Source organism: Poecilia reticulata, linkage group LG7 (genome assembly GCF_000633615.1).
Source record: "Poecilia reticulata strain Guanapo linkage group LG7, Guppy_female_1.0+MT, whole genome shotgun sequence".
NCBI classification, from domain to species: Eukaryota; Metazoa; Chordata; class Actinopteri; order Cyprinodontiformes; family Poeciliidae; genus Poecilia; species Poecilia reticulata.
In genome coordinates this window covers 19,738,166-19,753,762 of record NC_024337.1, presented here as the reverse complement: position 1 = coordinate 19,753,762, position 15,597 = coordinate 19,738,166, and the positions used below count along the sequence as shown (strand labels likewise).

The 15,597-nt window shown below is 38.5% G+C and overlaps 1 protein-coding gene across 3 annotated transcripts in view; it reads left to right on the top strand.

Annotated features, from left to right (window-relative positions):
- dlgap4a (discs, large (Drosophila) homolog-associated protein 4a) overlaps positions 1 to 15,597 on the top strand; it is a 103,715-nt gene that overhangs the window by 62,953 nt on the left and 25,165 nt on the right. The gene's annotated exons all lie outside the window — the stretch shown is intronic.

Genomic DNA, 15,597 nt, shown 5'->3' with positions numbered 1-15,597 from the left:
CAAGTTTATCTTTTGAAAAACTTTGACTCTATTATCAAAAGTAAATGAGCAAAACACCAGTGAAAACATGCAAAAAAAGCTGCTGAGCAAATAAAGATGGTTCTACTGATTATTGAGCAGGGTATAAATCATTTTTGACATCCCTTTTTTAAACTAAATGTAAATAAAAATCACATACATTGTTTTATTATTATTTGAGTGATGCTTGTCTCATTTCCCATCAGAAACCAAACTTCTGGATTGAATAAAAGTCATTTTTAAATCCGACTCTGCAGGGATAGTTTCACTTTTCGACATAACAGTACAGTTGGTAATGCTTATATAAAGAAGAATTAAATTAACCACTTTCAGTTCAATAATTATGTTAAAAACTATAATTTCTCCCAGGTTTGCATGCATCTACAGTTTCCTGCAGAAGCATAGAATCAGAGTAAAGTAAAATGAAATAAAGCCTTGGCCCTTTCTGTGTCTTTTCTTATCTTTAAACTTTAATTAAACGGGGATTTTCTCTCTCGTGGTTTAATGTCTCCTTTCCTGTCTTCCTTTCTTTGCAGAGAAAGTTAAATATGTAGATGTACTGTACTACATTCTCAGTGTGCTGGCAAGCACATCATGAGCAGAGCAGATGCGTATACAGCCGCACGTCCTGGGAATAAAAATGAGTCAAGCTGGTGTGTGACACAGCGGAGATTACACTTGAAGTCCCATTTCTCTGCTGTTACCAGGGCACTCTGGTTTATATGTGGGATAATGTGTTTGTGGCTTGAAAGAAACGTATAACAGTTGTATGACACAAAATGCTGCTGGAAGCTTTGAGTGGATCATCTAAACCCACAGACAGATGTTCTATTTTCACTCCTCCCGCCCTGACGGCTTAGTCACTCATCTTCTCTCCAAGATGACAACACGGTCGAGAATAAATGACTTTGACGCTGCGCTGGCTAAAATGTCGCCCAGCATTCCCGGACGTGGATCCCGCTGCGTGCTGTAAACTGCGTTTATTGCGCCTCACGTCCCCTTAGCGGCACCGGACCGTCTGGAGCGAAGTGACTGATGAGCTCTGTCAACATGGAGATCACACGGGACGCTAAGGAAGTACTCCCAGGTTGAAGCTACAGTGTGTCATTATTGAAACATGGTGGAGGGTTCTGTCCACCTCCGGTTCATCATCTCCACACTGACTGCCTGCTATGTAATATTTCTGAATTTTTGAAAAAGCGCTGGCTGGATTTTATGCAATTCAAAGGCTCACATTGTCAAATTTCACAGGAGGAACTCCAGGCTGCATTTTCTGCCAGATTCCTCCTCCAACTGTATAATAGGTGAGCTACAGATATAGGCACGCTCACAAGACATGGATATTTTTTGCACAAGTTGCCATTTATAGGAAGGGCATACATGCATGAAGTTCTGTGGTTCAAAACTATCCCCATCTACTATGACTGGAGCGATAATTTCACCGTCTAAACTCCAGTTTTGATTTGAGTAAAGACTTCCTAAAGTGTTTTCAGACTAAAGTAAGGCATTAAAGACCTGGAAATGTAACCAAATATCAATAAGGAGTGTAAAAGCAGAACGCAACACATCATCAGAAATGGAAAACAATCATGAAGTCTTTTCAATTCAAACATTATAAAAACTCATCTTTACATTAGGCTCTGTTTTCTCTGACAAGGTTGGGACCATTTCCATGCTTGGAGATGACAATCTGAACAGATCGTTCTTTGAATGGGCCACAAAATGTTAGACTGCAGAAGGAAACAGACTACTATAGTCATAACCACTTATTAATATTACATATCTCATTCTGAGTCACTAAATGTAGACAACTGACAACTGTAGTTGGCAAGACACGTTACATGTTTTAATAAACATTTAGCAGGCTGATGTTTTGATAGGCACAGAAATAGATGATAATCTGACCAGTTTTTATCTTTACCGATCCGGGCTGGTAATCAGTTGGTCATAAAATAAGAAATCACAATTTTTTGGACATATTTAAGCACGAAAATATCAACTTAGATTATGGCAAGAGGATATATGATGCACATGTAGCTGAATATGTCAGTGAAAATACTTTAGACACAGAAGACATTTAAAATATGCCAGTTTTATTTTTTTCTGGATTTTTTTTTTTTTTTGATGTTTGGATTTCCACTAAAAGCAGCCAAGAGAAGGAAAAAGTGATTTACACACAATATAGCGTTCCCTCTTCAAGAGTAACCCAAGTGGGAGAGAAACGTTCAAGTGACTTTCTCCGAGCTCAGAGCAGCCCTGGACAAAGACAGCATGTTAGGGACAACACAAGACGCGAGTCTGGAGCTGTTTGTGTGCTTGCTTCGCCTTCAGCCATCAAGCTGAATCTGGTCTCATTAGCTGCTCAGACATAAATAAAATGACCAACAGTGTTGCGGTTGCCACAAGCTCAGCTACAGCCTTGACATTAGTCAATGTTTGCCTCAACCAATGTTTTCTGTGCTGAAATTTTATTCCTTTGACAGCTTCTTCCCTCAAACCTCCTTCTTGTGCAGGAGAGTGTTCACGCCCGTGAGCACGGATGAGTGTGTGGCCGCGGCCTTTGTCGCTATGTGTCTTTCTTTTTACCCCAGGCCAGTTTAGACTCTGCTCTGATGGCAGAACCAGCTTTCTCTGTGACCAAGATTTCCTCGACTGAATCATTATATCACTAAGCGAACTTGCCTAATCACCGAAGCAGCTCAGGAGATTTATCAAATGTAAGACTTATCTTCTGAAGTGAGACATTTCCCAGGATTCCTTTAAATTTTGAAACCCAGGGACACATTACATACAAGCAGAAAAGCATAAGTGGACTAAGCCTCTGATTAGGACTTCATCCCAAAATTTCACACTGACCTCCCTAAATCAGTTCCAAAACCTACAACCAGAAACGTGCAACAGCTCTGGTAGCGGTTTCTGCATTTTATACGTTGCAAAAGTCTTATGTTACAACCTGAAGATTCTGTAAACCTTTGCGTGTTTTAATGTTTTGTTTTCACACAATAGACCAACACAAAATCATAAAATGGAAGGAAAAAAATACATGAATTTCAGAACCTTTTAAAAGTAAATAGACTTCGGGAAATGTTAGGTACAATGCTAAGTATTAGTCTTTTATTACAAGCTTTTATAATAAATAGAACCATATGCATCTCTGGAAAAAATTACCTTCAAAATAATCAGTTTTTCTGATTCTACTCCTTATAGGTTTGAGTCAAATGAACATTGTTCTTTTTATTTTCTGAGACATGTCAGAATTACTGACATGTCTCCCAAATTTCAAGCAAAAATTTAGTATTTATTTGCAGAAAATGAGAAATGGTCAAAATAACATAAACGACGCAGTGCTTTCAGTCCTCAAATAATGCAAAGAAAACAAGTCCATGTTCACTTAGAAACAACAATACTAAAGTTTCAACTCAGGAAGAGTTCAGAAATCAATATTTGGTGGAATAACGAGGAGGTTTTCAATGGGGTTCAGTGCAGTGGACTCTTGATCTTTTCCAGATCTGTAAATCCAGACTTTTACTGAACAAACGACTTGACTGCACCCAAATCAGCTTTTAATAAATTGATTAAAATTAGCTAAATTTAGCAAGTGTTTTGAAATAAAGTGATCCAAATCCTGTTCTGGCATATGACAGAGAAGGTCCTCCTGCCCTCCCAGCTTTGCCTTTTTGCCATTCTTCTTTGCATAAAAGATTTTCACGATTCCCTGTATTTAGATTAGTCTGACCAGCTTCTCAAGGATCGTCATGGTAACCGTTATTGACGTCCAAAACTTGGGATGTTGTTTGAAAGCATTATTTTGTTTTAAATATCACCACACTCTATACTAGTCTGCTGTAGATATATGCATGCCACAATTATTAGATTTCATGTATAGAACATAACGCTGCTTTGTTTTGGTAAATCACATAAAATCATAGTAAAATACAATGAATTGTTTGTCTCAACATGAGAAAAGTTCAAGAGATATACAGAGTTTTTCAAGGCAGAATTCAAACAAATCTGTGATCTGACTGGATAATTCCAACCTGGAGTAATTCTTATATCATGTCTGTAAATTACACACTTATGGTTCTTAATGGTATCCTGGGGAATGTTACTCCGTTTCTCTCACTCCTGGCTGTCTGCAGCTTTGATTTTCTTTTTAATTACACCACCACACTGTGGTGCTTTTTATAGATAAGTATATCGGTGCATTTTAAAATGACCTTGTTGTAATCTTCACAACAGCCTCAGCTGCAGCTTAGGAATGGCTGTTAATGAGCAGATACGCTCCTCCTCCTCCACTCGCCCTTCGCTCTGCTTTCCACCGCTGCGACTGCTTGCACTTGAACTGCTTGCTCTGGTCATATGCAGGCACAACTCTCCGAATCCCAAATCCTGCCCCTCTAATCCACACAACAGAGGGGAAAACAGCATATTAATTTCATCTTGTTTCTAGTCCGGAGCCAATTTGAGCAGCTTCGGACAGCTGCTGCTCAAATGGCCCGAGCTTACGCCCCGCGGGATTTACGTGGGACTATCTCTGAGAAATCCCGTTTAATTTGACACCCCAGAGCTGCACTAAGTTGTAGCTGGAGCTGTTGTGATTTATGGTAATGCAACTGTGAATCCCCCTGTGCTGCAATGTGTTGCAGTAGGTCAAATTTTCAAAAAAAAATATGGAACTGACGTTCAAATATGTCGGTTCCCACATAAATTTTGCATCCATTTGAAATGATAATCATCGTTAGGATCCCCGTTGGTGAAAATAATACATAAATTTTGCTGATTTGAGTAAAGAATCAGGCGATTAGATCATTTGAGGTCACTCTCCTGTCGCACATTCAGTACTGAAACAGATAAACAACACAGAGCTTTAGCTCAAATAGTGGATTGAATCAAGGCTGCCAGGAATTAACCTCAGCAGTTTAAAAATAGGTTAGTTATCCAGCAGACTATTAAAGTAATCGTGCTGCGATGGGTGCCAAGCAGCAGATTTAAAACTTAAACAAAGCTCCAACAAAGCCATTTTACCGCGGCCTTTTCATTATCCAGAGTAGACTTAAGCCCGGCCTCTCAGAGCCTAACCCTCTGGGACTATTAAAGCTCTGGCAGGGCTTTTAACAAGCACCATTGGAGGATTCACCCTGCCAGCTACTAACCAATAGCATGCAATAATTCCCCACGGCCCAACTTCTGTTCTGAATTCATGGATGGTTGATTTTAGTTTTGCACACACTGAGCTGTGGATGTATAAAATGCGTGACTCAACAACATATGACTGCAGAGGTTAACACGTGCAGGCCTTTGGGTTCTTGGTCTTTTTTCTTCTTTTTTTTTTGCCTTAAACCAGTACAGCGTCAAAGTCAATTTGACACAGAGAAAAATTCCCAGTTTTCAACAAACTCTCCCTACAGCTTATAATACAGAGCTGGTGCAGAAAGGCAGAGATGCCCACATTTATATTCAGAAATTTATTTACTTTTTTAATCAGTTTCACTTTTGCTGGCATGAATATCCAAAGTATCCATACGCCTTCAAATGTTTCCAAATTTTGTAATATTATAACACACATCTGTGAAGTGGTTTTCATTTCTTTTTTTTTTTTCTTTTCTTCACAAATAGTGCGAGTGTGGTGTGCATGTGTATTCACTACACCTTAGTCAAATGCTTTAAGTAACGATGTTGGGTGGTCTTTTAAATATCTCTCGAAGTAGAGGTTGCAAACTAGCGGATAGACCACATATCTCAGAAAAATGGAGCGAGGTTCTCAGAAATGTGTTACTGTCGGGCAAGTTGTAATTATTCTGTCATGTCTACTGGTTTTGCCAAGGTTGCATAAAAAATGCTAGTCTACTTATCCTAATGGCGGAAACAGCTGATCAGTCATATGAGGGAAGTGTTCTCTACATCCGAACTGATTCAGAAATTGTGTTTTCATCCCAAGAAAACACCTCATAAAAGCATAAAAACATTTTTTCTTGCAAAACGGAGTAAGTTATTTCCAAACTTGCTGTTTCCACCAACCTTTTCTAATGCAACACTTCAAACTGTTTATGGAAACAGAGCTATTGTAACAGGTTCTCAGCTGGACTTGAGGTCTAGACTTTAACTGGATCAGGTTAAGACATTTACACGCTTTAATCTAAATGGGAGTTCTGGCTAAACGTTAAATGAGACTCTCATGGTGAACAGTTTTAACTCCTTTTCAGTCTCAACACATTTTTCTCCAGAATATCACTCCATTTACCATTATTCATTCTTTGCTTCCATCTGATCAATTTCCCTTTGCTTGCTCAAGGAAAAGCCTCGGCTTAATGTTGCCACTATCATTGCGTTTAAGGTGATTTGCAACATTTTGCATGTTGGTCAAAATGTCTAACTCTCTTCTGATGAAAGTACATTCCTAAACATAGATGCTGTATGGCTCCTGGTAAATTTGGACTCCTAATGTCTTTTCTTTCAACAGCTGATTTCTTCTTGCCTCTCCTCTTTAGAGACCAGATTTATGCAATACATGATTAATAGCTGTCCAGTCAGCAAATTCTCCCACCTAAGCTACAAGTCTCTGCAACTCCTCCAATATTATCATGGGCTTGTTGGCCGCTTCTTTGATTAATGCCCTGCTTTACAGTCTGTTGGTTTAGATGGATGGCTCTATTTCCCTTGGTTAGCAGTCGTGCCATCGTCTTTTCTTATTCAAATGATGGATTGAGCAAGGCTCCATGAGGCGTTCAAAGCTTATTGTTTTATAGTTTTACACTTCTCTGAGATTCTCCACAACTTTATCTCTGGTCTGTCTCAGGTTGATTGTTCGCACATTTTCTAAAACAAAACTTTAAGGTCTAGTCAGAACAGCTGTATTTATGCTGTAATTAAATTAGACAGATGGGCTAATAATTCTGAAGTCAGCTAGTTTGGAGCCATGCATTTGTTTTATTCAAAATGAAAATCATATTTCTGCAGCACTATGACATGCATTCTGCCATGCACAACTGCAGAGTTGGAGCTTTTTGCTATTATATTTTGGCAGCAACTGCAAAATGCAAGACAGGAATTGACCTCAGTACAATAAATGACTTAAGTTAAAGCTGCAAAATACGTTTTTTAAATTAGATTTCTGTTGTAATGTAAGATAAAAAAAAAAACAACAACTGTACTTCGGGATCCCTTTAATCAGCAAATTGTTTTCCAATGATCTTCCAGCTCATCCAGCAGCGGAGACTCAAACAGGGGTGACAGGGAAGCAGCGACGACGCTCACGCTGGAGATGCTGTAAAAACCTTTCACTTTCTGAAGCGCATGTTTGCTTTCTCTGACATGTACATCCCTGGAAGAGCTAAGCAGGTGCTTCGCACAGCTTCTGTAAACACAGAAGGAGCAGCACGGAAGCTGTCAGCTGCTCTTGCTTGTGAGGTAACATGAAACAGCCCATCTGGCTTGCTGTCTTTCTTAGGATTTCACCACAGTACCTGCGACTTACCCAAAACATGACAAGCCCCATAGTAACAGTCTGATCTGCAGGTCTGATCTGGGTCAACTGGCTTGTGGTGAACAGTGTCATCATCTTAAAGTGCTGATAAATGCATCAGGTTGCAGCGGGGTGGGGGGAATAGAGATAAAATAAACTTTCACTGCTTCATGTGTTCTCTCTTGAAGTGACTGAACATTTGGTTGTTAATTCCTCTCTACGGGGAGGTTCTCTGTGTTTCAGCCTCCGATGTTATAAACAGTGCCTAAAACAAATATTATATTTTTTCCAGTTCTAGCTGCACTGTCAGAATGATTCAGCTGTATCCGCGCGTCTCTGGTATTTAACTGGACATGCAGTCGTACCGGCCATCTCTGCAGTTTGAAATCAAGGCACTGAAAAGAGGACCTACTTAGATTATCTGTGGTATAGAAACAGGAAACATGAGAAATTTGTAATCACTGATCCATAGATGATGCATTAATACAATAATTCAACAGAATAAAAATTAATTTAGAGATTTTTTTAATTCATTAATATAGAATAAACTTACCTAAAAAAAAAATGCTTTCCCCGTTTTGCTCAAAATGTGCTGAGCTAATCCGATGCAGAAGATGGCTTTCCATAGAGTTTTATTTATTTTGTGGAAGAAAAAATAACTATTTAACAAACCTGTTACAGGTTGGCTTGAAGGAATTTGGTTTCTGGTTTATTTTAAATTTTTAGTATATTCTTGGTTACTCATCTTGTGGAATTATTTTACTCACTAAAATAATTTGCAGTGCTTCTTCTTCTTCTTCTTCTTCTTCTTCTTCTTTTTCTATAGCGTTTTCTGGCAGTTTACATACTTAGTGTATTACCGCCATCAACTGGACAGAGATGTAATTCAGAAATTCATTTGATCCTATATATCATCTAACCTTAAAAATAACTGTATAATATACACACTTTAACACACACGCACACACACACACCCACGCACACACACACCCACACACACACACTAAATCCTCTCAACTAATTTTGTATCTTTTAAATATTTTATAAGTGCTTGAATTATATCATTTGATTGCTTCTTGCCTAATAAATTATCCAGAGTTACCGAAATCCTTTTTTTCTTGCCTTAACTGCTTTTTTTAATCATTTGCAGTGCTTATCATGTCAAGTGATTTTATGCATAGAGTTTCTGTCCTGTTTCTAGGTTGTTGTCCTTCAGTTCCTTAGTTCATTCTCCCACACAGCTGCAGCTCATTCAGTTAATTACACTCGCCAGTTTACTGCTAAACTAATCAGCCCTCCACCTGTTTATGTTCTGTCTTGCAATTATCGCTCTGTGTTTCTCTGCAGCTTCAGTTGTCCATTTGTGCACTTTTTTCTTGATTCTTCATCCCTCCTGTCTGTCTTTTGAATTCAACATCAGTCCAAATTATAACACTCAACACTATAGGTTGACACAATATGACATCAGTCTTTTAAAACTTTTCCTATGTTGTATTTATATTCTGAATTAATGAGCACTGCATGGGTTGTGGTGTTTTTTAAGTGTGAAAGAAGAGCATTGGTTATGTCTTTGTAGCGGGAGATCTATAAATATCAACAAGTCTTCTTAAAGGTGAATAAAACCAATATTATCTCCACATTATTGTGTATCTACTAGCGCTGGAGAATATGGCTGAGAAACATGTCACAATATAACTGTTTCATATCGATCAATATCAATAATTATTAGTTAGATTAGGTTTTTGTTTCATATGTTTGAAATACTGCCAAACTGGTGGCATGACCTTTCCTGTTTTAGTCACAGCTTTCATTTGACACCATTTTTTTTAAACAGTTATGAGCCACAGAGGCAAAACTTAAACTGCTGCTGAACCAGTTACTGAACAGGTTGTTGCTAGGTAACCAAAGAGCGAGTAAGTTAATTAATGCCACTCACCTGTCTGAGCTTGAGCAGCTCTGCCTGCATCTCCCAGAATCCTGTGTGGTCCTGGATTGGGGTTCAGTGAATATTCTGTAAAATTAATATTGAATCAGGCAAATTATCTATTGATATTGATCATGTGTTTATCACATGTTGTTATTGATATTTTGTCCAGCCTATTTTCTGTAACATACATAGATGAAGTGTTTTCTATTTTCACTCTGGCATTGCCTTTCTACATTGTAGCATCCACAATTTGATCACCAGCTAAGCCAGGCTTATACACTTAAATATTATACACTTTTCAAACAATGACCCTATAACACAACGTCTCATGCTTCACTTGGCAAACACTGTTTGTTTTAGCTGGGCTGGATTTGAGAATAACTCAGCTAATAATCATTTGGCCATAGATAGAGCACTGAACTTTCAGTTTGAGATGGTCAGGTAATTATTATTGGAAAAGAAAAGATTGTGATGTGATGGCAAATAAAGAACATCAGTGTTATCACGGAGTTTGCAAAGAGATGATTAAACACAGCACAGATACGCTGCAGCGTAAACAACTGATGTGGGTTTAAATCCATTGAACCAGTGAATATTAGAGCTGAAAGAAAAGTTTTAATTGGACCTCTTGTTAAGTTAAGAAACCAGCATGGGTTTTTTTTGCCTCCACATAGTTGCCAGGCAACCAGTCAAGGCTAGGGCTCCAGAAAATGAGACAAGAAAACTGCGAGCAATTTCTTTTCTGAATCAAAAAAAATAAAAAAAACTACCAAAGAAAAGTTCCTGTTGTACGTTTGTCCTAATCCGTGTTGTTCAGTTGTTAAAGTTTGTTGCAGCAGGCATCCAGTTAATTACATCAACCATTAAGGAACTCCATCACCATAACATCACCCTAATGACCTGTTGTTAAATTACTGACTGTTTGTAACTGTTTGTAGCGTTAAATCTCACACAAACATTTTTGCAGTGTTGTTTTAAACTACTTAAGTCAGCTGTAAAAAAAATAAATAAAAAACATACATGGAAGTAGCTATTAGTTTCTGGCTCTTTAAGGACATATCAATGATGTGCAGTCAGGTTCATAACTGGTTGGATGTTTGATTATACTAAACCCAAAACAAAGTTATTTTTCAATTTTGACCTTAATTGAAACATGTAGTTTTATTAAAACGTTCAATTCCGTACTGTTCTACAGTACAACATCGAGAAAATGAAAAAAAGCATTTATTTATTTATTTATTTATTTATTTATTTTTGGCTAATGTCCATGTATTAAAATTAAAATATATTTTTTACAATCTTTATACAATTGAACCAATAGTCATCTTTTATGTCTCCACATCATATTTCCTTAATTCTTGTTTTATTTTTTCTCCTCTCACTCTGTATTTGTCACATTGAATTATTACATTCTTCTGTCTTCATGTCCATGCCACACTGCGTGAAATCTACTGACACATTTATAAAATTGTCAAAAAAAATTTTAATTAATTTTACTTTAATTTTCCTCCATAAATAAGATTTTGTTTGCTTGCTTGAGGCAGAAGAGAATAACACTTATTTTATCCACAGGAAGCACATGACATAACTTCCCAAGTGCAACAAGCTATTAGTATATTCTCACCAGACAGTGGGGATAGCGGATGGCCCATCTTAAGTGTTATTACTGAAAGCATGCACTTTGTACTTGTGGAAGCCTGGAAGAAGACAGACACATTTTCACCGGATGTCACAGCATTTTATTTTACTCCCATTTGGGAAGTCTGGCAAACAAACAGGAATTTAAAAAATGAGCCACAGAAATCACTTAAAGCACTGCAGTTCATTCTTGCAGTGAGGAATCGTAGTGGACCGTTGTGTGAAAAAGTGCAGGACATGAGGGTAAAGGAGAGTGGATGGCTTGGAGAAACAATAAGAGGAAAGAGGTGATTACTGCTGGAGACTGTGGGAGCCAATAGCCAGCAGCTGTATATTCACCCTTAGAACAAGGAGCGAGAACAGATCGATAATTCTCTCGCCTCTCCCTCTGCTCATCACTGCAGGCTGCAGGGGAAGTGCACAGTTACAAGAAACATTTATTACAGGCCTGTTTGGTGGCTCTGTGGGACACAGACCAGCAGCTCTTGTGCTTCTGCTTGTTAGCAGGCCTGGCGGCAGAATTAACCAGAGCCATACTTCAGCGTCAGGCTTCGTAACGTGAACTCTCAGCGGGCCAACAATGAAGGTTTGACAAAGCAGCTGCTATTACACTGGCCCTGGGTAGATTACGATCGTGTCAAAGTTCATTTAGTGTGAGTTTAGAGCGTGTGTTTCTTTTTCTTAACTGTAAATATGTTTTTTTTGTCTTTCATAAAGAGAATAAGTGTAATCAGAACTGATTTCAGTTTTAAATCCGTCTATAAAGCCTTTATGTTGCAAAGGTTTAATCACAGCTTGTGTGTGCTCATGTGTTTCACTCCTAATTTTGAAAAATCTATCTGATTTCCCAACTTTGCTCAACTCCTATTAACTTTGGTATTAAACTAATGCAGCTCACTGTAAGGTCAAACACAATTTCATGGTTTTTGATCGCAAAGATCATTATTACTGATGTGATCGATTTTTGCAGCTCGTTCATGCATATTTTATTTGCAGGCCGAATAGTCTGCTGCTTCTAGCACGGACGTATCACACTTACTCACCATGCGACGGTGCAGTTTAGTGGGAACCTGGAGTGCATTAAAAAAAAATCTACAAAGTCTCAGACGTCTTCCAATAGTGAGCATTAGGTCTGGTCCCAGGTCTGGAACACAATCAAGGCGGTGTGCAGTGCTGCATCGAGGCATGATTGAAAGCAAGTCGTTTTCTGCTCAGATTGCTGGAGCACACAATAAACTGGGCTGTAAAGATGTCTCAGACAAGATGTAGTAGCTTTTCCCATATGCTCCCTTTATGCAGTAATGGTAACATGTGAATCTGTTGCAGTGCGGTCAGTTTTCTGCTTGAGAATTTTGTGACGTTAGTGTATTTAAGAGTGAAAAAACATCAGTTAATTTGTGTTACTTTTTTGTTCTTGTTGATGTTGTCACATTGTGTTAACTGCTGCCTTTATTACTTTTTTTGCGTGTCTCTTACCTTTATGTAACTGTGGTGTATGGGGTGTTTTTGTCCCTTGGTATTTAAAGCAACTCCAGTCAATATTTCTGCATACTAATCTGAATCATTATGGTTAATGTGAATGAGCCACTGGTAGTAATGAAGCCGCAGAGAATCATTACCCCTCTCTGCAACTCCCTTCAGATCAAACTCACTGCTCATAATTTTGTGTTGTTGTTTTCCTCTGCAGCACGCAGCTGTTTACAGTAATAAAAAAAAAGTACTCTGAGCCTGCTTTGCATTACATACTCGGCACCAAACACACAGTTAGCGACCAGCTGGTCTCCACGGTGGAGCGTTTAGTGGTTAGATATTCCCCTCAGGAATTATTTGACATTAAATAGACATAAAAAGAGGGAGATTATTGCATTTAAATGTGTTAGCTGGCCAGAGGCTCCTCTACATGCACAAAAAGACTTTTGCAAAAAAGAAAAAAAAGATAGCAACTTAATTGCCAGTCATTTGTCGGTGTCATTTTTGCAGGATTATTTTTGTTTTCCCAAAAGGCCGGGAAATAGAAGAACACAGAATTATTTTCAGCACATTCTGCAAACCGGGAAATGCAGCTCATTAGCATAAGGGGTTCGTTTAGTGTATCTAAACTTTGCATCCAGAGTAACCAGGTTTTATGCCTGAGCAGGAAACAGATTTTAGTGCAGGTGTTATGACCTCTCTGAGTCTGAGCTGACAGATTTCCACTTAGGTCCTGCTTGTCTTTAAGAGTTTTAAATAGTCTTTCAAGGCAGTCATCAAAAAGCAACCAAATTTTGCATTTTGGACCTTGTTAAAACTTTGCCTAAATGCAGTAAGGGAACAGGCAATGAATGTTATATACTAAACTGTAAAAGTCTTTTTTTATCCTTCTGGTAAGTGTGTGGATGATTTTTTTCTCCATGTTTGTGTATAGCAATGATACAAAATGATACGAATGATACAAAAAGCAAAGTAAATGACACAAAGATGTACAAATGACATTTAAACATGGGAGATAGTACTAAGTTATTTTAACCTTCCTACACATGTAGATATATTCTGGTTCTTTTGCAAACATCATATATCAAATTGGATGTAATAATTGTCACAGAAAAACCCCAGCCTCTATTTTGATTGTAAATTCCCAGTGTGTCCCTCTCACTTTGGGATTATTATATCATTTAATACCTGAAAGAACTGTAAAATCTCAGCCATCTTAGCCACAAATGCAATTAATATGTCGCTTTCAGAGCACATGCGTGAATACACACATGACTCTTCTTATCAAAGCGACTCCTGTGATTCTATGAATCCACAAACCTCCATGGATACATGCTGTATTTGCTAACATTACCTGCGCCCACCCTGTAATTATGCATTAGCCCGCTGGCCTCCATCACACACGTAGACATAGATGCACTGAGCCTTTGATGGAATGACATGAACTGTGAACGTTATTCCTTTTTCATCTTTGCCCCTGCGATGCTCAACACTTGTCAGAGTTTCATTTGTGCGGGAGATGGGTGGGTGAGCAGCTTAACACATCTACGTGTGTGTCAGTGTGTGTTGGTGTGTCACTGTGTAGGTGTGTGTCAGTTTGTCAGCAGTGGCGCCTACAGGATGCGAACATGTTGGGCTGCAGTCAGCCTGGGTGGATGAATTGCGGCAGGCTGTGCCGTCGTAAAGCGCTGGTGTATTTGTCAGCACTCTGCTGGTGAGCGACCAGGAGCACTGACTCAGATAAGTGGCTGCTCTCACACTTTAGATTGTATGGGAGGTCAGAGAGCTGCAAGAAGTGGCGAAGCAACACACTGGAATGAAAATGTGCGCAGTTAACATTCCACGTTCAGCTCCCAGGCAAGATTTCATGCTTGCTGTGGGAGAGGGCTCTCACCATTGACTGATCGGTGAGTCATTCCACTCAGATACAGACAGCATCTGTTAGGCTGAATTTAATCCAGCATGAATTTCTGCTGCGTGAAATGTAAGTTTTCATAACCTTGGTGTAATTTACCGTCTGCTTTGACAACGTGCCAACCGGTTGTACAGACTCACCTTAAAGTGTCAGTTTTTCCACTCACGTTTTGTACCTGTTTTTCATTCAGTGCTAGTCCTCGAGCATCATTATGCTTAATACGGTAACAGAAATAAAATAATTTGGCAACCTACTGGTAATTACCGGTAATGCTTGTTAAATACATGTGAACTATTACTCGCAGGATCTAATTTTGAAAAGTTAGCTCCAGTTCTCTCTCTAACAGTGAGCTTTACCCTCCTACTCACTGTGCATGGTGCCAAGACCATCATGGGTCTTCATCAGGCTTTGTTTGTCAAATTTCCAGTTGGTTTGAATGTTTCAATCAGGACTCTCATTGTAAATACGAAGACATTTGGGCAAGTGACTAATTATGTAGCAATTTCATAACTTATTAATATCATTATACATCTTATTTTGAAAGGAATGCTCACTTGTTTTTCTTACTTTGAAGAATCCATTAATAAAATATCTACCTATGTGTCGCATATTTATGTCTGAGGGAAAAGGGAAGTCATGCAAAGAGAATAGATACTCATGTCAAGTTAAATCCATAAGAAATATCACTAATTAAACCAGAAATTGTGTGAAAAGTTTGGTTTTCTGTAATATGGAAATTGAAGGCATGATGGCTGGCAGGCCTCTCCAAAAGCCCTCCATCGTTTCCTGAAGCTTCCTATATATTTTGTGCTTCTTGTTACTAAAAATAGCTATAAATCTTCCTCCTTCAGTAGCAACTTATACTAGAGTTGCGTTGCTGTCCGCATGACCTGATAATGCTCATCTGTGTTGTGTTCAGTGGTTGAAAACAGATTGACTTTTTTTAGTGATCATATGGAGCGACTATGAAGCAGGGCAAGTCACGTGTAAAATCACATGATTCAAGTTCTGGCCTGTTTGTCAGTATTTCTCTAATTTTAAGGTTTTTTTTACCTCCTTTCTTAACCATAAATGCCACTAAAAACATGAGGATAATGTGTGGTGACTGAAAATAATTCAGGATTTAGATAAATTACTCAATTCAACCAGAAAAAAACAGTGCATACT